The sequence below is a fragment of the Carassius carassius genome, chromosome 13 (genome assembly GCF_963082965.1).
Source record: "Carassius carassius chromosome 13, fCarCar2.1, whole genome shotgun sequence".
Classification (NCBI taxonomy): Eukaryota; Metazoa; Chordata; class Actinopteri; order Cypriniformes; family Cyprinidae; genus Carassius; species Carassius carassius.
Genome location: NC_081767.1, coordinates 6,724,618 through 6,752,543, shown reverse-complemented (window position 1 = coordinate 6,752,543; position 27,926 = coordinate 6,724,618). Strand labels below are relative to the sequence as shown.

General features: G+C 36.6%; 1 long non-coding RNA gene and 1 pseudogene across 1 annotated transcript in view; one reads left to right on the top strand and one right to left on the bottom strand.

The window, feature by feature from the left end:
• The window catches only part of LOC132155569 (uncharacterized), a 444,705-nt gene that overhangs the window by 53,681 nt on the left and 363,098 nt on the right, over positions 1-27,926 (bottom strand). The gene's annotated exons all lie outside the window — the stretch shown is intronic.
• On the top strand, positions 25,053-25,928 carry LOC132155474 (F-box only protein 40-like; annotated as a pseudogene).

Genomic DNA, 27,926 nt, shown 5'->3' with positions numbered 1-27,926 from the left:
TTAGGTTAAGTTAGATCAAAATAAGACTTACCTTTGTCTTTGTGAAGATTTTAAAATGGTATATTATTCCTGAATAATTAGCAGTAGCAAGAAACTGAACATTTCCTGCGAAGAGGGAAAACACGTTTCATGGGGAAAATGTCTTTTGCAGAGTCGTTAAAACAGACGTTATTTTATATTTGAATATAATTAGAGGCGGATAATAACAACCAATCAGCAATCGGATTTCGGATTTGTTTTACTGTTGCTGCGGGGTTAAGGCAGTTATGTAGGCTACTATCAGACAAATTCACGGTGGGTGAATTTTATGTAGACGTTATCATATGCCCTACAAGGAACAATAAGAGCTTGCAGTGAAAATGCAAAAAAAAAAAAGCATTTTTTTTAGCTAAGTAACCTTCAATTAAAGACATAATTTCGTCGTTTGGACCAAAAGAGTTTATAAATTGCGTTATTTACAAAAAAATATATATAATATATAATGTGACAGTTTAAGTATCATATCCCTTATTTTGCCCTTTTTTTTTTAGCCTAATACAACTCTTATTTAAAGGTTACAATGAAAACGACTAACCTGTTGTTTTGTTGTTGTGCTGTTTCTTTAGGATCGACTGCCAGTACCTGCAGAATTGGAGTAGTTCGCTTGTTCTCCTCGAAGTGTTCCCTGTTCGAAGTGTTCCCGTTCAAGTGTCTTTCATTCCTCGAAGTGTTCCCGTCCAAGTGCCTTTCATTCCTCGAAGTGTTCCCTGTTCGAAGTGTTCCCGTCCAAGTGTCTTTCAATCCTCGAAGTGTTCCCTGTTCGAAGTGTTCCCATTCAAGTGTCTTTCATTCCTCGAAGTGTTCCCCTTTCGAAGTGTTCCCGTTCAAACAAATTAATGGTGTTATTATTATAATTAAAAAATGTTAATGTGTAGCTACTGTTGTTTTCCAAATAAATTAGCTGAATTTACCTAATTTTGAGTATGCATTCATCATTCAGCACATTTAAATAGTCTTTAAATGAGGTGTGGTGTGGTGTGGGCAAATGAGGACACAAACTGTCCGCCTTGAAAATGACATATTTAGTACCAGCACAGGACGTTGTCACAACGTTGTGCTTACTAACTGGTAACGTCACAAAGTTACGTTGTCACACCGTCGTGCTTACTAACTGGCAACGTCACAAAGTTACGTTGTAGCAACGTATCTGGGAATTTCACTTTTCCGGTTGCCACGACGTAACTAATCACGTCGCCACGACGAAAGTTTGGTCACCAGATAACGTGGCAGTTACGTAACAGTTACGTATTTGTGTTAGCTGGGGCCTGCAGCAATTAGGCTATTGTAGAATGTAGCCTACACTTAACTTTGAAACTTTTAAACTGTCAGCAAATCTTTTTTGCTTTTTTTCTATTGTTTTACATGTTCTTGTTAAGAAATACAGGCATGTAAATATGATCGGAGGAAAGTCGGCTCCTTAGTCTGTTAACAAAAAGGCCAGCCGCGGAGAAACGCACTCTGACGGGCACAGACGTTGGCGGGACTCACTTCTCTAATGTTTTCATCGAGAAACCTGAGATGTTTGTGCCGAGGGTCTAGGGCAGACGCGAGAAGAGGAGTTTTCACTGCATTCTCCAAGTTAGCGGTGTTTCGTTGCTTGAGAGATGCCGCAAAAATGTTCTTGAATTCGGTCACTTTCTGTGATTCTCCACGGCATTGTTGAAGTAGGAAGACCGCAGTTCTTAGGGGCCGTTCACATATTGCGTCTCAAGTTCGTTATGTCCAATGTAGGCGCGCGGTATGCGCGCTCATAATGGAAGCGACGCGGTCGCGATGCGCACGCGGTGCGACGCGCCCGTTTTTTCCAAGCGCGTCCGCACCGCATCGAGTTAAAAACATCTCAGCTTTTCAGAGAGCCGCAAGCAAACCGCGGGTCATGTGACAAGAACTAACCAATCAGCTTCATCCTTTCCCTTTACAATGTTGAAAGCTCAGCCAAGATGAAGGAACAGCTGATTATATCTGTATATGGATTGCCATTTTGAAATAAATTTAGTAGCAGAGCTACTAAAAGCCATTTTTTGTGCTGCAAATCCATTTATCCTTTGCTGAAATTTCTGCATCTTCATGGAGAGAGCGCGTCATTCTTGCCTAGCAATGACAGACGCCTCAGGGGCGCTTCTGCCCGAGCGCTTTGGAAAGAAGGAGAAAGCGGCGTGCCTAGCGTTTTCCATGCGTTTTTAGGCGCGATATGTGAAAGGCCCCTTATTCATTCATTAATTATTTTTTGCTTGCATACATCTTAAGTGACCAAATTAGGTTTAATTGAGAACTTTTTTTTTTTTTTTTGCGAAATTCGAATATCATTTTTATTTATCGAATAATTAGAGCAGAGCGAATATTCGAAAGTTCGAGTATCCGTGCACACCCCTAATATATATATATATATATATATATATATATATATATATATATATATATATACATATATATATATATATATATATATACATATACATATACATATATACATATATATATATATATATATATATATACATATATATATATATATATATATATATATATATATATATATATATATACACACCGTTTTCTTTGCCATTGATATAAATAAAACAATAAAATACAGCTTTAACAGAGCTTAAACTATATTTAATTTATACAGTGATTTTTATTACAGTGTTATTTTACATTTAGGCTTAATTATTAATTACTGTACCTGAATATACTGTTAGACTTTCAAATAACTTTATTTAGTATTCATCTCTGCTTGTAATTTGCAGATTCTACCCGGCCTAAAAATCCTTGGCATCCATCTAAAAAGCACCATGACCAGAAGCACATTAAAACACGGATAAATCAACTATCAACTTACAGTGTAAGGCTGATCGCTTTCAGTTGTAAATTGCACTCATGCCTGTTGCGCATCCCCATGTGATCGTCAAGAAGGAGAAGGAGGGCGGGAGAAAGACTCTCCCCAATATAGTATGTGTGTATGGGTTTGTTCATTCTGTTGTGATAATGAAGTCACTTTAAATAATTTCAGCAATTCTATTTTTGTTTCTCAAAAGACTTATATTTTTTCTTCTAAATTGTATGCAGGAGGACAGCTGCAGTGACATCACTCAGCACATCATAAAAATACTGGTTGTCCATGGTGCTGATGGAGAAGATCCGATCAATGTATCCATCCTTCTTGAAGGGAAGGAAATGCTGCCAGGATGCGGCAATACTGCAAAGGCATGCATGCTGCTTATGGGCCTGATTTAACTGAATGCACCTTTGTCAAGAGATGACTGGATGTCCATTTTTGGAGGAAGAACATTTTTTGATGACTAAACTGTTAAATTGTATTTTATTTATAAAAAAGAAATTAGCAATGTTTACATAATTATATATAGTAAATGAAAATCTCAACAACAAAAACTTAAATAAAATCTACTTATTTTATTAATTAAATGGTAAGATTTACTTAATAATTTCATAAAAGCAAGCTTCCTAATTATAAAACAAGAAATAAACTTTACTTAATTTCTTTAAATAAATATAGCTTCTAAATTAAATGTAAATAGGTAATTTTTACTTAATTTCTTCATGAGCGTTATGTTCAATACTAAGTAGATTTTACTTGATAATGACACGTGAGTTGTACTTGATATTATAGCAGTAAAATTTACTTAAAATATACTTGTGCAAATTGTTACGAGGATTTTATTAAGTAAATCTTACAAGTAGTTTTTTTCAGTGTTACATTGGTTTTCCTGAAGAAAAAAAAAGTAACATTTCAAGGCTTCAGTCACTTTTGACCGCAAAGAAGATAAGTGTGACTCCCAAACGAAGAGTGTCAGAGGGTTAACATAAATTCCTCTATGGAGAAAGTTATTAGCTTTCAGAGCCAAAACATTACTGTTGCACTGCGTTCCCATCTAGACAGCTTATTACAGGTAGCTCTGCCCCAAACTCACGCCATTGGGACAGAAGTTGCTAAATCAGGACACTCAAACAAATAAATTATATGAAAGTGCCAAAGAGAAGCCAGCCTACTTATATGTGTCTCAGCACATTCAATGGAATAGATAGAAATATATATTTTAATGTCAAGTGACATGCTTCACCTTTAAATGAACTTAGTATGAAGCATCCATTTGTGTTTTGGTGCTTCCATCCACTGTGAAGGTTCATTTCAGCTAAAAGGGGCATCATGGCCTATTACACAACATTACGAGATAAAACAGGCCTGATTGAAATGGTTAAAAGGCTATCATCCCAGAGACCGCTGGTGGAGAAAAACAGCACAGTAGACAAATAAATCTGATGATTTCATTGCTACTGACAGGTGCCTTGTCTTAAATTTACCACCCTCACTACCAGCTCAAGGACATCAAAAAAAAAAAAAAATTCAGCCTCAAAACCAGAAACACTGAAATTTGTTATTGTCCTTGCTTCTGTGTGCCCCTTTGGGAACATAAAAAAATAATGAGTGGGACATCGTGTAAATGGTGCATCCTGTTTGCACCTTGAGAAGATGATGGCTGCATCAAAGCTCCAAAACTAAAGGCTAGTATATATAATATATGACAAAGATGTTTGGTACATGTGATCTATCAAGTATAAATATATGCATTCACATATACTTAGTTTTGTTGAGTGCGGTCATAGAATGAGTAAACATGCTGATGGTCACAATAGTGACCAGTGGGATAACAGTGAACTTAGATATACAATATAAATCGAATTGCAGTTGCTAGTGAAAATGACAATAAAATGTTTCAGTGACAAAATATTGCACTAAATTAAAAATTCAAATGTTACAAAAAAAAAATACAATAATGATGTTGTAAAACTCTAAGCATTAATATAAAAAATTATTAACATTTTGATTTTTTTTTAAATTTATCTCAGTGTTCCTATCAATGTTGCATATGTTTTTATGCATAATAGTAACCCTAGAATGTGATCAAACAGTTTAAAATAGCTCGGTTAAGATTTTCATTTTATGACTGCAGAAATATGTTATTTCAGTACACACATGATGTTCATGTCTGGAAAAAGAAATGGTATTAAATGGGTTAACCATCCCCCCATTATACCCTTTAGAAGCTAACAATAGATTTGGAACAGAGATTTTAATGGACTGGTTCACCTAAAAATGACAATTCTGCCATTATTAACTCACCCTTGTGTCATTGCAAACCTATATGGCTTTTTATCAGGAAAAACAAAAAACAAACAAACAAAAATATAATTTTTGCAGCTATTTTCCATGTGACAAGTTTAATTAATATTACATTTATACATTTGGCAGGTGCCATTATCCAAAGTGACTTATGGCACATTGAATTCAAGGTATAGGCCTTTCATGTATTTCCTGCGAATCAAAACCATTTTATTGCTGTTGCTAAAGTGCCATAAAACTTAAACTTATAACTTATATAATACTATAAATACTTTTTTAACAAAATATGTCAACTTGGTTATTGGACATATTTGTAAATAAAATGTCTGTCCAGTGGCACTAAAACATTATTTTTCGAACACAATATAGCATTAATGTACCACTTAAAGTGCCCCTATTATGCTATTTCCAATATTGCCTTTCATGCAGTGTGCAATGTAGCTGTATGTGAATGTAAACAATCTGCAAAATTGTAAAGCTGAATGTGCATGATAAATAAAGTTTGTGTCTCCCAAAATAAAGAATTGATTCTCTACAGCCTAAACAAGTCATTAGTAATTCAAATCTCACTTCTGTAATGGCTAAACGTCATGGGGTAACACATTTGCATAATGCACACCTATGTTCTACGTTGGCCGGCTGTGAACAACTGGATCCCGCTCACAAACACGTCATTCTATTGACAACTAATAGTAAACAGTATCCTGTTTATTTGGACCAGTTGCTCCTGTGAATCACAACCTGTAAGTATGATAAAGAATAGATGTTTATATTTTCTATAGAGTGTTCAAAATACAGAACTAATGATATAGGCGTATCGTTTCCGACTTCGCTGTACGCTATAGACCAGTCACAACAGACTAGTCTATCTAATCAATCAGAGCAGAGCAGTCTCAGGGAAAGGAGGGCTTTAGAGAGACTGAATCTTTGAACTGCTTTGAATGAATCATTTGAGAATCGCTGGAAAATGAGATGATATTAAATGCATATTTTGAGAAAAATAAAGCCTTTTTTGACCTTGCATGTATGTAATCCTATTGTAGGAGACACCCAAAACAATATTAGGAACCGTAAAAATGGCATAATATTGGCACTTTAACAAGAGATGTACTGCAAACATGAGATTAAAAACTAATTTCTTGAAGCAACCATTCCATTTTGGCATTGCAAGTGCACTGGTGTACCACCCACATATATAATGTCTTCTGACCCAGATCCGGGCCAAATAATCACTTTTCCCTTGGCCCAAATGCCGCAAAGAATGATGGCCCTGAAGTGGCATTAATATTTTTTCTTATTGTATTGTGTATTACTATAATCACCATTATTCATTTTGTGACATGCTTTGGTACACACACACTATGCCAATAAAGTACATTGAACTGAACAGAAAATCAGACTTAAAACCCACAAATCATGTAACTGTGCAATAAAAAAAGTATATTTATATAAAGAACAAATCAACCAATAAAGAGTGTATAAAGTATACAGTCTAAAAGACAAAATGTAACAGATAGACACATGTAACTTAATCATAAGAATGTATCACATATGTGTCAAAGAGCAGTACCACAGTAATCCAAATGATGATGAATTGCAGTTGCTGTCCTCTCAGGCAGAATATAATAGAATCGTGAGGAGCAGGGAATAATTTAAGTTGTTAAACACTGAAAATACTATCCCGATCCTGTCCGTCAAGGCGTGCGTTTCTCATTCATACCGTAAACACGGCATGTAGCAATCTATGACGAGACCGACGAGAGCCAATAAGCTTTTGATATCACTGCTGTAAAACTTGTTTAAAACTTCTTAATGGCAAATTTTTAAATTGTTACTATAGCTACAGAGGAAGGAGATGAATATGGCAGATGAATGCGGTTTGAAGTTGGATCTGTTCCTCACAGCAAGCATCACATGGATACAGAGGATTTAATTAAAAATAAAATACTTTCATGATCATTTTATTTAATGCTTGGGCATGACAGCATACTAATAAAAATAATGTGCCCCCACTGTCTATTATCACATCACATCAGTGTGTGCCCCATGGTAAACTAAATAAATATTAGGCTACAGTACATGATAATGGTTAAATGACTCTCTCTCTCTCTCTCTCTCTCTCTCTCTCTCTCTCTCTCTCTCTCTCTCTCTCTTTCTCTCTCTCTTCATGTAAGGATTCTGGGATTATTTGTACCAAGAATAATAATATAAAATTTTATAAAATTATTTTAATTAGTTATTTTTAATGTTTAATAGTTATTAGTTTAATGCACTTGACTGATTTGCTTAATTTTGATATTATAATGTTTCATTCTGTTTTGACTTGCCACTTCAAAGACTAAATTATAGCAATACTACACTTCATTTAAATGTATGTGATCATTTAACCAATATCATGCAATATTGTATTTATCTTGTTTATCATGGGTCACATAATATGCTGCCAGATCTTAGCTTGATTTGGGACACATATCAATGGACTGATCTGGGCCACACTCATCCCACCAACAATCGGCCCTGATATTGTTTGCTGTTATTCACGCCGTGCCATCACTGCCACAAATGGTCCAGCTCTGGCTGAAAGGGTACATACCATTGCCGACATTAGGCCAGCAGTGCCAGCTTGAGGCCACATTTGGGCCAAGTCCATTTGCTATGTGGGCAGGTGAGCTACCAGGTACTGTAAATTTACTAAATTTGTAAAGCCAGGTTATATGATGCAAACTTCAAAATGTATTAGTTTAGTTTACAAGTCATGCACTATAATAAAATAGTTTTGAGATCATAACATTCTTTGTACACAAGTTTGTGCAAGTAATCACATGCAAATGTGTCTTTATTTATTAAAGGGGTCGCATGATGTTGCTAAAAATAAAATTATTTTTTGTATTTGGTGTATTGAAACTGGTTTATGGGGTTAAAGTTTTTTAAAAGCACAATGTTGTCCACATACTGTACATTATTGTTTCTCCTCTATGCCCCGCCTTTCTGAAATTCGTCGCTTTTTACAAAACTTATTGTTCTGAAAAGCGAGGTGTGCTCTGATTGACTAGCTATCCAATTTATTGTGATTGGTCGAATACCTTAAGCGTATGACGGAAATGTTACACCTCTTAATATACTGTGATGCCGTGTGTCCCGTTTGAATTGTCTGTGGCAAATCCTTTAAATATGTAAACGTACTTACAGACTGTGAGTCAGAACAGCCGGCATTGTAGTGTACTATCCCAAGATCAGGAAACAGTCTTCCATAAAATGTGCTGCACACATTTGAATATTTGGGTTAAGCTGTTCTGGAACAGTGTTGTTAATAAAACATAGTAGTTTTACTTTCACAAGGATACACACATCATCTCCACAACAATACAGCGGCGGTGGTGGCAACAGCAAGAATAAATTTACACCTTCTTTCTATGCGTGAACATTTGGGTGGTGTTATGCAAATCTTCCCACATCATGACATAGATGTGGGGGGCATGTTCGAAGGGGCATTTTTAGGTAGGTATGGTTGACTCTTAACTTATATAAAGAATATCTCTTTGGAGTCTTTAGTCTTTACAACTTTACAGATCTTCTTTATGCACCAAGAGCTTGTGTAAAATTGCATCATATGACCCCTCTGTCCTGTAATTTGTGTGAATAGTAATAAAAGCTGATGTAATTTTCCTGCCTAGTGTTAATTTCAGCTGGAAACTTGCATTTCATATGAGCCTGCCTTTACAGATTGTAAAAGATAAAGACATTAAATAAATAAATAAACTTTCAGAATGTGTCAGTAAATAATGATAGAATTTTATCATTTAAGCCATTTCAACCATATGAGTTGCATGGTCCTTTGCAATGTCACGTCGACCTTGACAGAAATCTGTATCAGTTGGACAGGCATTAAAAACTGGAGGGAAAAAAATGTGCAGAATCAAGTGTTTCAATCAATATCTAATTGTTTTTATTGTTGGTGGTTGTGACATACTACCTGTCATTACCTGTTTGCTTTGCTGGGCAACCATTTTAGAAGAAAGCGAGGTGGTTCAATCTAGAGTTTTTATTGATTAAACCTGGAGGAAATCAGTCCATATGAAAACAAATGGCATCTGATCATTTTCATGTGCGGTAACCTCTGGGTTTTTACTCTTAGTTAGTTTGATTGGTGATTCTGTTTGAGCCAAGTTGGTATAAAACATTTTGTAATATTGATTGTCAGACAAACACTTTCTAAATGAGAATTGAACTGAATTTCATTCCAGCATTGCAAGCAGATATGATTTACCTCTCTGTAGATGCACAGGCACCAGGAAGCATATCATTTCTAAAAAGGCAGGTGACATAGCACCTCTTTTTATGCTTTCCCCCTGATGACCCTGATCCCACATGTAATTAGGTGAATCAGGGAATAAGGGCAAATGGGACTGTCAGTTGCCCTGCTATATGCTATATGTGGGCTTTATACTTTTGTCATCTAGATGGGAGCCTGCAAACCTCATCGAGAGTGTTTTAAATAATATGTCACAGACTAGAGTGCCATCTATGAGATGCCTCTAAGCACTTAAATGGTCGGTCTTCTCTGCCTTGTGTACCACCCACTGTGAAGATCCAACTTCCTGTGACATATCTCAGATATTGTCCTTCCTGCTAGAGCTGTTGGACAAGGGCCATTCCCTATTACCTTTATAGCAGCCTACCATGCTCCTATAGCCGCCCAATCAGTGGGCAGGAACAGCCTTATTGTTTGCTTTTTGAAGGCTCAAAGTGGCTCAACCTGCCTCGCCCTTCCACAGCCCCAACATTGGATTTGTCCACGGTGATGAGGGCTCTAAAGAGTCCTCCCATTGAGCCGCTACAAAGTATATTTTAGGTTGATCCAGATAGCATGCATGTGCAGTCTCAAGCACGTGTCATGTTTCTATGGCAACCAGTGAGGGACACAATGACTTTGACCGCCAAACCGAGCTTTACATTTTCTCCCATTTTTATAATAATATAAATGAACCATTTAGTATTAAAGTTTTAGTGGTCAGATTCAGACTAGACGCAGAGCAGAGAGCACAGAGATGATAGCAAATAAATAACATCAGCGGCCATGGCACTGAATGAGCAATCGTTATTATAGTTCAAAAGGGCAAACAGTCGAAGATATTATGCAAGTTAACTTTAGTCAGATTGAACATGTGCACAGTTGCATTTGTCATCCGTCACCGTGACATCAAGTGAACTTTTGATGCTGAAATAATGAGTGGATTAAGCTTGGACTTGGAATAACGAGAGGAATAACATGGATAACTTTCTTGTCAGAGGATTGTAAATGCATCACAGGCAGTCAGGTACAAGCAAGGGAGACTACGGCTCCTTAAACTAGGTAAGACAAAAAGTTGTATTTTTCTCAACAGGTTTATTGACTTGTAATAGCAATTTAAGGTGGAATATGTGACAGTCGGGTCCAGTTGGGTCTGTGTCTTCCCAGCGGGTTTGGGTAGCTTTCAAATAATAGACAGGTCCAGGTTGGGTCCGGGTCCAGCTTTCTTAATAATAGACAGTTCTGGGTCAGTTCAGTGTAGTACATTACGGGTCTCTTTCGGGTTCGGGCACACATTTTTGGAGCCGTAAAGACCTCTAGCTCATCCTGGGCATGGTGTGCAATGTGTCCATCACAGAAAAACGTGCAGTGGCCCGCTAGGCCTCGCCATCCACATTCACCAGGTTCTACAATCTGGAAGTACTGACCTTGCAGACCTGGGTCCTTTCTGTGTAATTTACTCATTCTCGCCTTAAGGCAATTACCAGTATTAAGGCTTTGTCCCTCTTCTTACACTCTTGGCCCTCACCAATTGCCAAAGTTATAAGGATCTTCTTGGAACGATTACTCAGGGCTGGGCTGACCTCGACAAGTTTAGGTAACCTTTTTTTGCCCTCTGCAGGGCATTCCCTCTTAAACACTGGTCCCTTTAGGCCCCTTGCGGTGCTTAAGGCAAGTTAAGGAAGAGCCGTTCCTTTGGCATAACACGGCGGGATTGTACTGGTTCCCCATAAGCGTCTTAGTGCAGTACAAGTGAAGTATCGATAGGGAAAGTACTCGGTTACTAATGTAACCTCGGTTGAATGAGCTGCACTACTCTGTCTTTGCTTCAGTCGAAGTAATCTGAGGATCCTATGGCAACAGGCCCACTTATATAGCCAGATGGCCCTGCCCATTCTGGCAGGCTCTGTGTAACGGTGGAAATAAGGGAGGAAGCAATTGCAAGTGTAAGGATGATTTAATAGGTAGTAGCACAGATGGTCCGAGAATAAACAGACAGGACAACCGGATGAAGAGATGAAAAGTCACTGGTGGCCAGGGAGTAGATGGGGAACCAGACAGCAGGAGAGCGTGACACAGGGAGATGGGCAATCCAGTGATCACGTGAGTAACCAATGTCCAAGAGTGAAGCTATCCAGTGAAGCAATAAACAGGAAAGAACAAGGACGAGAAACCAGGCACGAACACAGCAAACTTCAACAACGATCTGACAAACACAAGACGAAAGACAGGGGAATAAATAGGGAGCAGGAAATGAATGGAAGCTGTTGCTGATGAAACAAATAACGATGACGCCCGCATGAAATGATCAGTGCAGACAAGAGACACACATAACTCCACCCACATAGTAACCAACAGAGACGATGGTTCTACTAACCGTACGCTCTGGCAGGCTTCATGACCATAGGCTTTAGCAGCTCCACTCCCAAGCCATTAGTTTCATTTTTATACCACTGCACAAACCAATGGCCTTGCAGTTATACTGCATGATTAAAAGAGGCTTCAGTCATCTGAGAAAAAAACATTTTTTCCCCATAAGCATCTTGCATCACCTGCATCACAGGGAACCAAGGTTACCTTAGTAACCGAGTATATTTTCATGTTAGTCCCTGTTCAAAAAAAGTCATTTTGTCTGTTAAATGGAGAAGAATATTACTTTTTTCTCCCCCTTTTTTTTAAGTCATGGACATGCAAGTAACTCTAATCCTTAGTTTCAAATATTATTTCGATAAGTCCGAGTGCTTAAAAAAGCCCTTACTTTTGAAAGAAGAAAACCTAAAAATCCTGTCAAATTCAACTTTCCTCCAGTTTAAGTGTTAGAGCAGAAGAGTTTACTCACTGGAGCCATCTGGATGCTGGTGTGCCCTTCTGTTCTAGCCACTGAAAAATTACCCTCCAGAAGCAGACACCAGACAACATACACCCACAAAACACCCTGCAGATTCCAGACCCAAATCAGGATGATTTGACACATGAAAAGTCTTTAGAAAGGTGAAGGTTAATGCTATACTATTCTTGAACTCTAAATGAGAGACTCATAGAAAGACTGTGCTTTGCTATAACTGTCTACTAGTGGATAAGTAGTGTATAGCATACATTTTATTTTGTTCAGTAAGCCATGCCTTTTTTTTTCTCAAATCAAATGATAATAATAATAATAAGACTTTGAAAGCTTAAATAACTGTTTTAAGGACAGCCTATATGAATCTATAATAATTTTACAGCAAAATGTTAATGTAAACAGACGTACAAAAGTGCATTAGCTTTTCCAGTATAAATTCAGCCTTACAGACCTAGAATCACCTATTATTATTATTTCTACATATTTTTTTTATTTTTATTATTGTTTTTATATCATCATATTTAAAGCTGCAGTCCGTAGCTTTTGGCGCTCTAGCGGTTAATAAACAGAATTGTGTCTTGCGGAAGAACATTGTAGCTGGAGCTACTTCTGTCTGTTTATGTCTATGGCGAATCACTCATGTACTGGGTTACTCCACAGTGGTACCTACCCCAAGCAGTCTAAATAGTCCGAATATAAACACATATTATAGGTGTACCGTAGTGATTCAGGACAAGCCAAAACACTGCTAGGAAAATGGATTCATGGTGTACTCGCTTATTAAAGAAATTTTGTAAAATTTTAACAAAAACAATCTTTAAATTTGCTAATATTTACATTAATAGTTAACTTTTTAAATAAAATAATTATATTCATTGCAAGATATTAGTCATTGTTTGCTGTATCAGCTACTGAAATTTTGGTTTAATGACAATGATAGTGTAGACATATTATGGTATTATTGTCAGAATTCTGAAAAAGGAAGAAGAAAAGAACGTCATTTCAATTCTCAGAACAAACATAAAACCATTACATAGCCTATACCTGCCTGCCAAAGTAATAGAGTAATTCTTATCCAACTCAACATGACTGAAAAAAGTCTCTAACTCTGAAAAATAATTGTTTCTAAACATATTTATTCAAGTTAATTTTGGAATGATAACATTTATCTAGAGCTCTGGCTTGAGAAAAAAAAAATGTACAAATATTTGAAATAGTGACAACACACATTCTTGAAACATACTCATATCTCTTAAATACAAAAGCAGACTGCACAGCAGGAGACTGTATACATCTATTTCCAGTGAAATAAGTTTTGTTACTAAGAGATCAAAAAGGAGGCAAAGCAAAGCTGAGTCTGTGGGAGTAGCTTTCTTTATCTGGAGACATACAGTCACCCACTTATTTGCTTCTTTCAAATGTAATTAGGTTTGCTATCATAACACTGTAAATGTAATATGGATTGTCTGTGAATTAAGGTTATGTGAGTATAAATTACCACAGAAACATTATTTAGTATGGTTCCAACACAGGCTCATATATATGCACCTAAACTTCATCAGTGTATCTACAGGCCTACAATTCACTGCAGTTTCCAGCTAAACATACGTAATGACAAAAATAATAGACTTATTTTCATGCAGTTCTTTGCACAATGTTTTATGTTCTGTTAGTTTCATTTTCATGGACTTTTAGTTTGTTTTCCTCAGCCTACCTGTGTTTTCTTTGTAATTCCTCCCAGTCCTCGGTTACCATGGTTACTAATTAATTTGTTCACACTTGTTTATTTTTTATTTGAACCCTTTTTGAAACCTTTTTCGTCTTTCTTGGACAAAACTGTGGCATTGTTATGACCTCAAAACACTTGTAACAATAGTTCATGATTATAATACATTAGTGATGTTTGCTCCATATGTAGGCTATGGTTTTACTGATGTACTGTAGAAAACTTTAAACCTGTGAAATGGGAGTCACAATAAAATCCAGCTAAAGTGATATGGATGTTTCAGTAAATGCGTTTTAATGTCATGCTTGCTTTTCTGAACAGTTTGGTATGGGGTGGGTGGTACAGTATGTTATTTTCGAAAGTGATAGAAAATGTACCTTCTAGCACCATTTATTGCATGGATGTTTAATTTCTGAATTGCAGCAATACAAGCATCAAAAAAATGCAATAAAATATTTCTAGATTCACATTCATCTGTTTTGGATCAAACTGAACACGCTTTTAGTGCCACTCACTGGTCATTTCACCTAGAGATCACTGCAAAACATGCAAGAAGCAATGTTATATAATTTTGTAGTGATGTCGCCAAAGGCAAGTTTTTTTTTTTTTTTTTTTTTTAGTTGGCTGCATTTAGTTTCTTGCTGTGTGGTACACAGGGCCATTTGTCTGAGAACTTTAGTTTTACTGGGGAGAGAATTTGAAGTCTGTAATTGTATATCACAAAGACTTCAGGCTAATAACAATTAATCAAGCTTTGACATCTAATGCAAGAAACGCCCAGGCACTTTTTGAATCCTGAGTATAGGAAGTGCTTTTACAAGAGACATGGCTAGTGCTCACAGTTTGTCATTAAAGGTAATACAGTCACTCTTTCACTGCAAAAAAAAAAAAAAAAGAAAGAAATGCTGATTAGATTTAGGTGTTAAGTATGGTGGATATTTTTAGCTGGTTAGAGGAAAAGTTCACTCATTGCACATAATTTCCTAACTTTTATAATATTAATTTATATTCTCTGGCAACAGTATGTTTCCGCTGTGTGAAAACCAACGTGAACATGTTTTTTATATATATTTGTGTTTCACATGATATAGAAAATGAAAGAGGTTTGACATTTGTAAAAGATTGAATTGAAATGGTTGAGGCATCCATACGTCTGCTATTATTGTATCAAGAGGCTACACAGCATTTGAAAAACTGACTGTATGGTTGCGCGCAGGTGATTTTGGATCCGAACTCTTTTTCAATTTGGTGTGTCTTCATGAAGCAATGTCATTCTTTGCAAATTTAATGCGTTCGGGTCCGCAATGGTTGGATGCAAAGAGAGTAAACAGATGAAGCCTTCACTCCACACCTTTCAAAACACACAACCACTATAATTCATTCCAAACAAGAAAAGATTACCAAGGTGCACTGCTGTGACTGGCATAAAGCTGAAGGTAAAATATGAAGCAAGGATAAATGGGGTGTGTTAAATAGACCATGTTTCCATTAGTCGGCCAAAGTGAACCACATGTGCCATCTCCCAGAAGTCTGTTCAGTTCTCTTATCAGGAACAGGCCTCTTATCTTATAGCTCCATAACAGCAAACACACTCACACAAGAACAAGTTTACACACACTTCAGTGTTTGTCAGAGTTTGTAGTTAGGTGACATTTGGTTCCCTTTTTGTCAATCGGTGATATAAAAGTTCATCTCATTGGCAGCCTGCAAGCAAAGAAGCCATGTGTACACTGTAACAAATTTATGTAGTTTTCACAACATTATTACTTTAAAATGAACAAATCTGTACAAATCTGTATGTTTACAGTATTTTGCTGTAAATCTGCAAAGCATCATGGGTAAAATTACAATAGCAGGAAATTTTACAGTAAAAGTATTTTCCTGTGAAACATAGTACAGTAATTTTGAGCAGGATTTTTTTTCCCAGATGGATTAAACGTATGGAAGGCATTTTCTGCAAATTTAAATAAATAAATGAAATGATTAAAATTAAAACCAGATTAACTATTTCATTACAGAAAACTGTACGCAAAATATGTGACAAAATTGAGAATGAAATTAAATGATTTCATTTTCACGGTGACATACCTGTCAAATTGAAAAATAAAATGCAATTGGTGATTTCACATTTCATTTTCAATACAGTCTCGAGGCAAGACTGCCAATATTAAAATGAAAAGCAAACGTGAAAAAGAAACTACACATACAGTTTTTACAAAGCTCTTTATTAACGCTCACGCAATAATAGTGACACATTTCAAATTTAAATGTAAATTTTACTTGTCATTTTAATTCCTCTTTTATTTCACTGTTTTCATTTTCGTTTTCATTTTCAAAGACAACCTGCATGCAAATTATATGTTAATGAGTGGTGGCTTATTCAAGTAACGGCGCTAGAGACAATCGTCGAAGTCTTGTGTGCATGAGTCGAATGGTGGTTGAAACAATGTGTGAAACGACATTAAAATGTGAATATATTGTAATCGAGACATGGCGAATCTGTTAGTGAGCTTTTGCGGGAAGCTGCTGCAGCATTAGAACGTGGAAGAAACAACCAGCCTGACCAGCATGCGTCAAACCCTCGACCCACTGCAGTTCCTCGGCCTGAGCCTCCACGAGACTCCCCGGAAAATCTGCTGTCTGCTGAGTTTGTGACAGCTGCAAAATGTCCAAGTGTATCCAAGATTAGGGCTGCTCCGATCATGATCGGCCGATCGTTAATGCGCATCTCGTCAGTAAAGCCGGTTCTCTAATTAGCGGTTAATTCCATCAGGTGCGTGATTTCACATAGAGCAACTGTTACTACACAGAGCCATTGTTAACTGAGAAGATGCGCCAATAAACGCTGAAAATGAACGTGGATTTGTGCATCTTCTCAGTTAACAACGGCTCTGTGTAGTAACAGCTGCTCTATGTGAAATCACGCACCTGATGGAATTAACCGCTGATTAGAGAACCGGCTTTACTGACGAGATGCGCATAACGATCGGCCGATCGTGATCGGAGCACCCCTATCCAAGATAAATTCAACTTGTAGCAAAATGAAGTCATTATCATCCGAAATGTTTGCTAGCTGGTTTAATTCTGCTGCTATACTGGCCATAACCGCCATTATAGCTCCTCCACGTAACAACGTAATTGAGCCACACCCACTCATTAACATATAATTTGCATGCAGGTTATTTTTGAAAAGGAAAACGAAAATGAAAACAGTGAAATAAAAGAGGAATTAAAATGACAAGTAAAATTTACATTTAAATTTGAATTGTGTCACTATAATTGCGTGAGCGTTAATAAAGAGCTTTGTAAAAACTGTATGTGTAGTTTCTTTTTCACGTTTGGCAGTCTTGCCTCAAGACTCTATTGAAAATGAAATGTGAAATCACCAATTGCATTTTATTTTTCAATTTGACAGGTATGTCACCGTGAAAATGAAATCATTTAATTTCATTCTCAATTTTGTCACATATTTTGCGTACAGTTTTCTGTAATGAAATCGTTCATCTGGTTTTAATTTTAATTTTAATCATTTCATTTATTTATTTAAATTTGGCAGAAAATGCCTTCCATATAAACGACGAGATATACCCATAGGTTAAATTGTGCGCTCCGCCTCCTCGGGTCCACAACACACCATGCCGGAGCTCAGCTCCGTCTCCTTCAGCACCATATATTGTTATTCCACTTGAATTATTTTTCATCTCCTGGTAAATACATGGCATGAGACTGAATAATTAGCAAGACTACACAGAGACACCCAGGCTACATGGAATTATCAGACTTCATAATGCATGAATCCCTGCGTTCTCTTGTTCAGCACCCCACCTTCCATCGACGTTACCATGGAAACCCGCAAACGGCTAGCGAAATCATTCCTTTAAATTCAACCGCCCGATGGGCTCATTGTGTTGTCTAATTCTTTATCGAGCATACGTGAGTATTTGGTTTAATTTACCTCAGATAAATAAGATACATAATTATTGAAAACACAACCTACAACTTCATTTTCTAATGTGACTAATGTAGCCTCGCTCGCACTGTTTAGTTTTTCATTTGATTTGTCTGCTAAGGCCATAGCTGCCAACTCTCTCGCCATTAAGCTCTCAGTGATGCCACATCAATTTTCTCATGAACAGTAAAATCGAAAAGCAAAGAGGACATGGAGACCGACAGACAAGACAGAGCAGGATACTTCTGTTATAAAAAATAATCTCATCTCTCAGATTCTGTCAATTTTATTTCGAAATTCAAGCAATAAATACCCTTTTGGCGCATGTAAATGTGATGTGACATCCCTATAGCGTCACGTGAACGGATAATCTCTTGCTAATGAACAATGTTAAATACAGTTGTTGTTATAATTGTCATGGTTGGTAAACCGTGATCTCTGGGTTTTGCACTTTGTGGGTGAAGTCTGTGTGTTACGCGTCAGCACTGATTAGTTTGTGGGCGTCTAAGTTAATTGTCATCAGCAACAGCTGTCACTCATTACCCATCCCTATATATTGGCTTGTCTAGCGTCTTGTGTTTGTGAGAGCGTTGTTTCATGTTTGTAACCTATGCCTTGCTTTCTTGTGTGTTTCTGCGCTGGATGTTCGTGTCTCCCCGCTGGATGTTCGTGTCTCCCCGCTGGATGTTCGTGTCTCCCCGCTGGATGTTCGTGTCTCCCCGCTGGATGTTCGTGTCTCCCCGCTGGATGTTCGTGTCTCCCCGCTGGATGTTCGTGTCTCCCCGCTGGATGTTCGTGTCTCCCCGCTGGATGTTCGTGTCTCCCCGCTGGATGTTCGTGTCTCCCCGCTGGATGTTCGTGTCTCCCCGCTGGATGTTCGTGTCTCCCCGCTGGATGTTCGTGTCTCCCCGCTGGATGTTCGTGTCTCCCCGGAACCCCGTCCACTCTACGCAACCCACCACCAAGCAACACCACTTACCTTCCCTCGCTTCCCCTCTCCTGCTGCCAACTCACCTCCGCCTTACGGATTCGTCATTCCTCACCACCATCTTGGACTGTGCATTCCTCCCAGCGTTATTTGTGTCTCGGTTTTGTATTGTCTCATTGTCTTCATGAAATCTCATTAATCTCGCACTTGCTTCCTGCCACTCCTTCACCCAGTCGTTACAATAATAAATAAAAAAACGCATTATATGTCTGGCCTGATTAGGGTTTTTTTTTTTTTCTCGATAAAAATGAATGCTTGTGTAGCCTATCTATATTTATCCAAATGAGTCAATATTGAATCAAATCACAAGCACTGAACTGAATTTAAATCATAAAACTTGTGTCAAGCAATAAAAAAGTAGCTTATCAGAAATTGTACCATGTAAACAATATCAATTGTTGTTACTAAACCTAATACAATTCTGCTTAGTTACTAAAATGTTCAAAATGTTTTGTTTTCACACCAGTTTGAAATTTAAAAATAAAATATGTAAAAAGTATATAATTATTTAACATCTGACTAATTCATGCATGCAGTCCAGGATGGTCCCAGAGCATGAGCTGGAGCTTTTTGATCAAATAAATGTGTTGTCATCTGACACCTGGCCCTCTCCAGTGCCACTGCTGTATGGAGAACAAGAATTGAAGCAGCTCTGTGATAGTCAGGCAATGAACTACTGTAGTGTCAAACAAGGTTTAAGGGACTACAAGGAAAACCCAAACATGGCAATTAAACATGTCTTCTGAAATTAAAACACACAGTAGATACTAGGGACGGCACGGTTCGCTGAAAAAAAACCCGTATCGTTCGGTTCACCACACACGGTCCGGCACGCGCTGAGACCGCGGTTCAACTTAAATCTGACAAAGCATCTGTAATATGGTTTGCTACAAATAGCAGGTAAAACAAACTGGGTTCAGTTAATTTATGTTTCTGTTGATGGATGTGCATTCTGGATTCCCAGACATTACAACAACAGCGATGAGAGAGAAAAAAAAAAAAAAACACTGGACAAATCATTCACTCTTGATCAATGTGAATGCCGTATGCTGGATTATGAGCAGTCATTTATTCCATCATCAACCGGGTGCTTATAGCGCGCGCACACAGATGAGATCTGTACTTTATTCAATTTCTGTACCTAAAAACTTATGCTAGACCTGCCTAAAAAAACAAAACAAAACAAACAAAACAAAAAACTGAAACTCACTGCTTATTGTTTGTATCTTTACTCTATTGTATTTATTTGTGCTGTTGCTTGTAGTTGGATAGAATATTCTTCTTTTTTTTATTAGAAATTATAGTGGTTAAATTGGCTTTTGTAGGGAAGGGGAGCCCTTATTTACGGTGGTCATCATTAAAAATCGCGCCATAAATTGACTTCATGTGTTTTACACCAAAGGGGCTATTTGTCAAATTGCTTGTGTTGTTCCTAGATCCTTCAGTGCTGATGCCCTGCTGCAGCCAGCAGAGTCTAAGTGAATCTCCAAGATTCTGTAAGCCATAGGACAGGTAAGAAAAATTTCAAACATACACTACTGTTTCATAAGTTTGGGGGTTGGTATGATTTTTTAAGTCTCTATGCCCACCACAGCTTGATGTATGAAATCAAACCGGTAAAGCTGAATTTTCAGCATCATTACTCAGTCTTCAGTGTCACATGATCCTTCAGAAATCATTTGAATAAGCTGATTTGCTGCTCAAGAAACATTTCTGATTATTATCAATGTTAAAATAGCTGTGCAGCTTAATTTTTTAGGATTCTTTGATGAATAAACCATTTTAAAAGGTACAGCAGTTATTCAAAACAAATGTTTGTACAAACTTTTGATAATTGATAAGACATTGATAATAATCAGAAATGTTTATTGAGCAGCAAATCAGTATATTAGAATGATTTCTGAAGGATCATGTGACACTGAAGGCTGGAGTAATTAAAATTCAGCTTAGATCACAGAAATAAATTACATTTTTCAATATATTCACATAGAAAACCGATGTTAAATTGTAATACTATTTCACAATATTACTGTTTACAATTCATTTTGATCAAATGAAGACACCAAACTTTTAATATGTAGTGTAAATTATAGTTATGATTTTCACCCAATTAAATGATACTTTGGCATGTGTAGTCCTTTCTAAATTATGAGGACAAATAATACATTTACAAATAATATATAATACAATTACGGGATAACATGTAACACTTAATCAAAATATTGGTTTTTGAGAGCATTAGTGGCAGTTTGCCGATATTTGCACATATGGGGTGAGCAGCAGCTATGGTGCTTGACCTGTAACGAGGTCACAAAATTCTGGACTAATTATAATACCAAGGATTTAGCAAAGTCCACTAAAGGAAGTAGAGCTTTTGCTATTTTACTTTGAAATGGCCTTCCTGATAATGTTTGGGGCTCAAACACAATCTTTTAGTTTTAAATTAGATTAAAACACATATTTTTAGCCAAGTATTCACACAACACATCTGATAACCATACACTCCAATTATATGAGATGAAATAAATAATCTTTGCAATCATCTTTTAATCATGCAAATTAAAACATTTTAACTGCTTAATTATCATGTGCCTGGTTTTTATTTTGTTTAACTTGTATTATTGTTATTCAGTTTTTGCCATGAAGATAGCCTTTGAGGGGAGGAGATGTTTGTGAAATATCTTATTCAGGTCAGTACTAAATACAAATCAATATGCATTTTGTATGTAAACATTTGGCTGCAGCTGTCTGAAATTTTATATATTAATGTTCTATATTTTTCTTCTCACTGATATTAAATAAATATGTTGAAAACACTTAGCTAAGTTAGCATTTTACCCTGTGTTCTACTTTTTATAGTAAAAAAAAAAGAAAAATTATTTACAGACTGAAAAATACAAAATTTTAATTATGCCATTTTTATGTATTCTCACGTTTTAAAGTTAATAAAAGTAGTTTTTGTGTAAAAAAAAAAAGTGTTTTCCTTTTACACTCAATTAACAATATTAAAATAATAATTGCTGTTAAAAACAGCATTCTATTACTCTAATTGCACTTAGAGATTTTACTGTAAAAAATTACAGTAAATTACTGTGATTAAACTTACAGTCAGCATACCATGGAATGTATTACATCAACTTACTTGCCAATTGCTGCAAGTTTCACATTAAATTTCACAGTAATCTTTTTACAGTGTAGGATTTAATTGTAAAACTGTAAATGCTAATTTTGAAGTTACGAAACACCTGCCTTTAAATTTTAGATTTTTGCAATACATATGGTGTTTCCATGATTTTTTATTCCCGACACAGTTCATTTTCAATGACCATCAAAGCAGGAAGATGCATTTATTATGCATTTACCAGCAGAGTCTTTCTGACAAAACAAACCAGCCAAGCCTCCTGAGTGCAGCAAAACATTAAAGTTATTTCAAATATGCGATTGACGTCAGACTCATCTTTCATTGAGCTATGACAGAGAGCTTTGACATTCAGCATAGTCTGACCTTAATGAGTTGATGTTTTTCCATTTGATGTGCTGACCTGCGGTCGCCTCTTCCTCTTGTGGCTGTATCTGGTGCTTTAGTCTGTTATTAGTCTATCTGGTTGTGAATACAGCTTTACTATAATGCCTTGTTTTCAATTTCCCTAATTTTGTCCTGATTAAAACTTTCTTCATTAATGTAGCAAAATTAGACAAAGTTTCATGTCCTGGGGGAACCTATAAAATTCCTTTCCTAATTAAGTAGTATTAGCAGTAAAGACATCATTGAAAGGTGGCTTTAATTACTTTTTGACATTAATAGTGTGAGACTGGATACAGATTTGTTGTTGATGGGCTAAATTTATATGATCATAAATGCCTGCATGCATGGTGGCTTTTTCTTCTTCAGGTTGAATTAAAGTGAGAAGCTCATTGAAAATTTCATTGACAAGGCATCAGCAGTTTTCATTTTATTGACTGACTTCACTTCTGAGCTGACATCTGATTAATTTGTTTTTATACTACAAGGATGTTAATAAGGTCATTGTTGTTTTTATAGACACAACTACTTTTTGGACATAATTTTTGAAAAGCATTGAAATGAGAGTCAACCAAGTCAATGTCTGAAGTCAAAAATCCTCAACACATTAGCATAAACCAAGGTGGTTTAAAGAAATAAAATCAGAAAGAAAAAAAAAATTATTTACACTTTTGTTAGGTCTATGTTCCTTAAACACTAATCCTAAACACATATTTAATAATGCAAACCTGTAATGCGCCACAGTCTATGCACATCAAAGAGCTGTACTGACATCTAGTGGATATTATGTGTAAAAAGCTTATTATAGTGTGTTTTAAAAATTCAGCAACATACTCTTTGGAAGAGTAGGTAAAATAACTGAAATAACTAAAAATTAATTTATGGAAGAACATTATTAGCCTCCTGTTATCAATTCACTCATATTTACTCACCAGTCCAAAACTCCTTAAATGAACAGCTATTGTCCTCATTTTTAAGTGGTGTTCGATTATATTGCACATTCTTGACAATCAGTTAGCACAGTATAAAAATAATGATTATAATGGTAAAATAATAGTAACTGTATAATGTAACCTTGTTTCTCATAGGCTTAGTCTGACTTGCCTGTTTGTCTATTTATAACAGCTAAACAGAGGAGAGATATTTACATCCACAAAGATCAATTAAAAGAAAAAACCCAAGTAATGCTAACATTGCTGTGGCAGGCAAGGGTAGGTGAGACTGATCTGTATTTATGCTTAAGACCTTTGATAATAGTTGTCTAAAAGCGTGTGCTACTGGTCTCTCTAATCTAAAAATGCTAACTGTGCACTTGTATTGTCATAACAGTGCAAAATTCAAAGATTGTAGGATGCAGGGTTTTAAGGTGTATAAAAAGTTTTCTTAGAAGTTCTGCAATTTTTATGGTCAAATACCTCATCTAAGCACAAATTAAAACAAAAAAAAAATGTTTAGGTTTTATGCTCATTCTTCTAGAAAGCATCGTCTGATATGTACATATGTATTCAATGTAGTGTTATGTGGTTTTATGTTGTGTCTATTCTAGAAAGACAAGTCGACAATCGTCTAGACCATATCAACACTGGAACATTTCCTTTCAGTGTTTATTCCCTTGTCTCACTACAGAGTCTATTTTAATACAAGAAATATCAACAGCCATGGTAAGCTTCGAGTTTCAAAGTTGTCATGTTCTTCTTGCTTTCAAACAAGCAAGTGTTGTGTATCAAACAGTATAAGTGCAATAATGGTTATCTTGTAGACAACAAAAACAATTACTGGATTGTGAACTCCAGGGCAAGAATAGGACTACCAGCTTTGGTCTTCATCCACACTGTGAAAAAATGTCATAACCAGCCCTGAAAGATTCCCATAGACATCCCCACATCATGCTTCTTCATTCCCTTTCCCCTGCAATGTGGAGCCGCCTTCCACCTTTTTAAAGAGGATGAGCATTGTATTCTCTGCCCTAAGGAAATTGTAGCCTGCCTCAATGTTGTTTATGGCTTTACCATGACCATGACTCGTCAAAGACTTGCCCAGCACCTAGAAGTGTGTCCTGCCAATGTCATCATATGTACCCTGGAATGGAACCGATGGCCTGTGAACGAGACTGATACCATGTTCTACAGGAACTCCCTCCAGCATACAACCTGCATGAGTCAGTTGGGCCTTGCTATGGGCTTTAGAGATCCGAAGCTTCTGTTTATCTCAATTCAAGTGAAGACACTCTTCCCTGAGTTGATAGAGAAGATAGATGAGCCTGAACTTCCAATGTATGGTGCATTAGGAGGTGTTGATCCAGAGTGCTGGGAGTCTCATAACTTAAGCCCAGAAGAGATGTTGGAGAATAGTCTTAATGGGGACGAGTTACAAGAACTAACCCAAGAGGAAAGGTTGACCCTTGCTAAGAGTAAAGATGTGGCCTGCTTGGAGAAAGCACGATGACGAGAATGGTAGGACAGGTTTAGCCCCTTGGCAAGATGGTGTTCTTGACAGACTCTGTAAAGAGGTGAACGTGGCAGAGTATGATATGTATTTGGTGCAGAATGTATGCATGCTTATACAATTTGGCCTGCTGGCTGTTTGCACACCTACAGAGAAAGATTTTGTTTATGAAAATGTAAAGCCTATTGAAGTTCAAACATTACACTCTTTCAATGTGCCGTTTAGCAGAGCCAAGTGTAGCCATCTCAAGGATCCATCACGAATGGTTAAGAAAACAGACCTGAATGTGGACACATCTTGAAGAGCTCCCAAAATTGAATGAGATAGAGGCTACACTGCTGTGCTGTCTAGAAAAGAGGACTCAGGTCATCAGATATGTAAAACTGTTGGAACCGATGGGCTGTATGATGACTTTGGCACCCAGGCCCATGACTTCCACTCTGCTCTATTCAAAACCTACATGTGCAGATTCAGACCGAATGTGTGACTAGGAAACACAATAAATCCTCCTCAGCCTTTACTTTCTTGTGCTTTCGTGCCTTCAGGTGTGACAAATACCCCTGGCACTTTAGGAACGTGCATGGATACATCCAGTCACATCTTACTGGCTGTTTTTTAGGTGCCCACTGGCTTACATTGATTGCACCTTTAGCCAGAAGCAATTTCAACCATCTAAATATCAGACTACTGTAAGTTATGATACGGATCTTAGCACTTTCATCTTACAACCAAAAGTGGCTGCATCACTTTACAAAGGAGTAAAAGCCATTAGCAGCGAAAGTAAACAAGCAAGGAATTTCGATTCGCTGAGCAGACTTCCTTTTGAGATCCTACAACACATAAAATGTCTCAGGTTTCTCAGTTAATGAGGGAGGTGTGCAGCACTGTTCTGCAGCAGAAGGGCACGGTGTCCCTCAAATGGGAGAAAAATACATATTCTGGATTCAGAACTGGTGGATTCACCTTGAAGGTCCGAAAAAGTTAAATGATTTTCTCATATAAACAGAGGTGGGTAGAGTACCAAAAAACTGTACTCAAGTAAAAGTAAAAGTGCTTATAGAAATATTTACTCAAGTAAAGTAAAAGTACTAATCTGAATAGTTACTTGAGTAAGAGTAAAAAATTATTGGATAAAAAAATCTACTCAAGTAGTTAGTTACTAGTTACTTTGGGTCATATACACTGAGCCTATTTTATTTTTATTTAGATATATAGATAAAATGTATGTAATGTATGTATGTGTGTATAAATATATATAGTTCATCAGCCTTTACTCAAGTCTTCAATGTCACATAATCCTTCAGAAATCACTCCAATATGTTGATTTACTATCAATGATGCTCTTTTTATCATAATCCCAAACAAAATATCACAGGTTCCAAAAAAATATTAAGCAGCAAAACTGTTTCCAGAACTGGTAATAAATCAATATATTAGAATTATATTTTGAAGGATCATAACTCTGAAAACTGGAGTAACAGCTGATGAAAAGTCGGATTTGCATCACGAAATAAATTATATTTTAAACTTAAAGTATGTATTATATATGTATAAATAACCTCTGACACAGAGAAGAGAGAAAACTCCTCACATGACCGTTAAGTTACAGAACATCTGTCTGTTTACCTAAGTAACAGATATAGGTGTCATGCCATAACATATTTTTAATACGACTGACTTTATATTAAATGTGAATTTAACATTGAAAGTCAATGTGATATAAAAACTGCTACTAATCTTTCATTGTTCATAAAGAGAGCAAATAACATTTACTTTATCAAAAATCATTTTCACTGACAGTCTAGAGTTCAATCACTCTCAAAAACTCCCATTAAAATCACTGAAACTGTTAACACTGTGAAATCAATATCTTATTTACAGGTTCGTACACACATCTGCACTTTGTTGTTTCTGACGAGAGAATTTGCCAGAAAGAGGTATTCAGTCTGAGCGAGTGAAGGAAGAACCAGAATTTTAGCGATGACTCATCTGAACACCTCTGACTGGCCATTGCATTCATAATCTCAACAGAATCGTGTGTGATTGGTTATAATGAGCAATGCTGTAAAAATGCATCTATCTCTGGCTCAGCACCAGCCAGCAAACACAGATCTGAATTTAGCAACTGATGATATGACTCGCTGAACGTTCTCACGCCGGTGTGATTGTATTAATATTAATAAAATATTAATCGGCTATTTTTTTTTTGTCTTTTGGAAGCTGCATTCAACTTGGTTCCCTTCTGTTCTAAGTCACACGTACAACAAACTAATGTAACTGGTATCGTGTACTGTAATCGAATGTAGCCCAAGTTATTACCTGTTGAACAGTAGACAGCACACGCGGTGTTCATCTAATAAAGATCGTCATCGCTAGCAAATAGCCTTTGCAGATTTGCTTTCAATTCAATGCAGTTCCATAGCCACGTTTTCAATGCTGCTGATGTTATGTTAAACGTTACAACTCTGAGTGAACCGCTTCAGACGATCAGCGCACGCGGTAGGGAACTGAACAAATCATTCAAACTGATTCATGAACCTATTCACTCGTTTGCCAACTGGTTTGATCAAGCCTTTGAACAGACTTGACTCAAAAGAATGAATCATTTGCGAATGAGCATCGCTCATTGCCCAGAGAAAAGTAGACGGCGCGTTTGGAATAAACTGAAGCATTTATAACATTTATTGCATTAAGATAAAGTAACCAGAGGAGCGTCGCCCACAGTTTTTTTTTGCAAAGAATTTACTCAAGTAAAAGTACCCATCTTTAAATATACTCAAAAAAGTATTAGTTACCCAAAAATTTTACTCAAGTAAATGTAACGAAGTAAATGTAACTCGTTACTACCCACCTCTGCATATAAAACTGTATACTGTTATTTTTCAGAAGACATTTAAGAATCTTAAGCACCTCTTTGCCCCATTTGTAGTAAGTACAACTGTTGGGTTACTAAAAACACCATAACATTTCTCAAACATTAGTG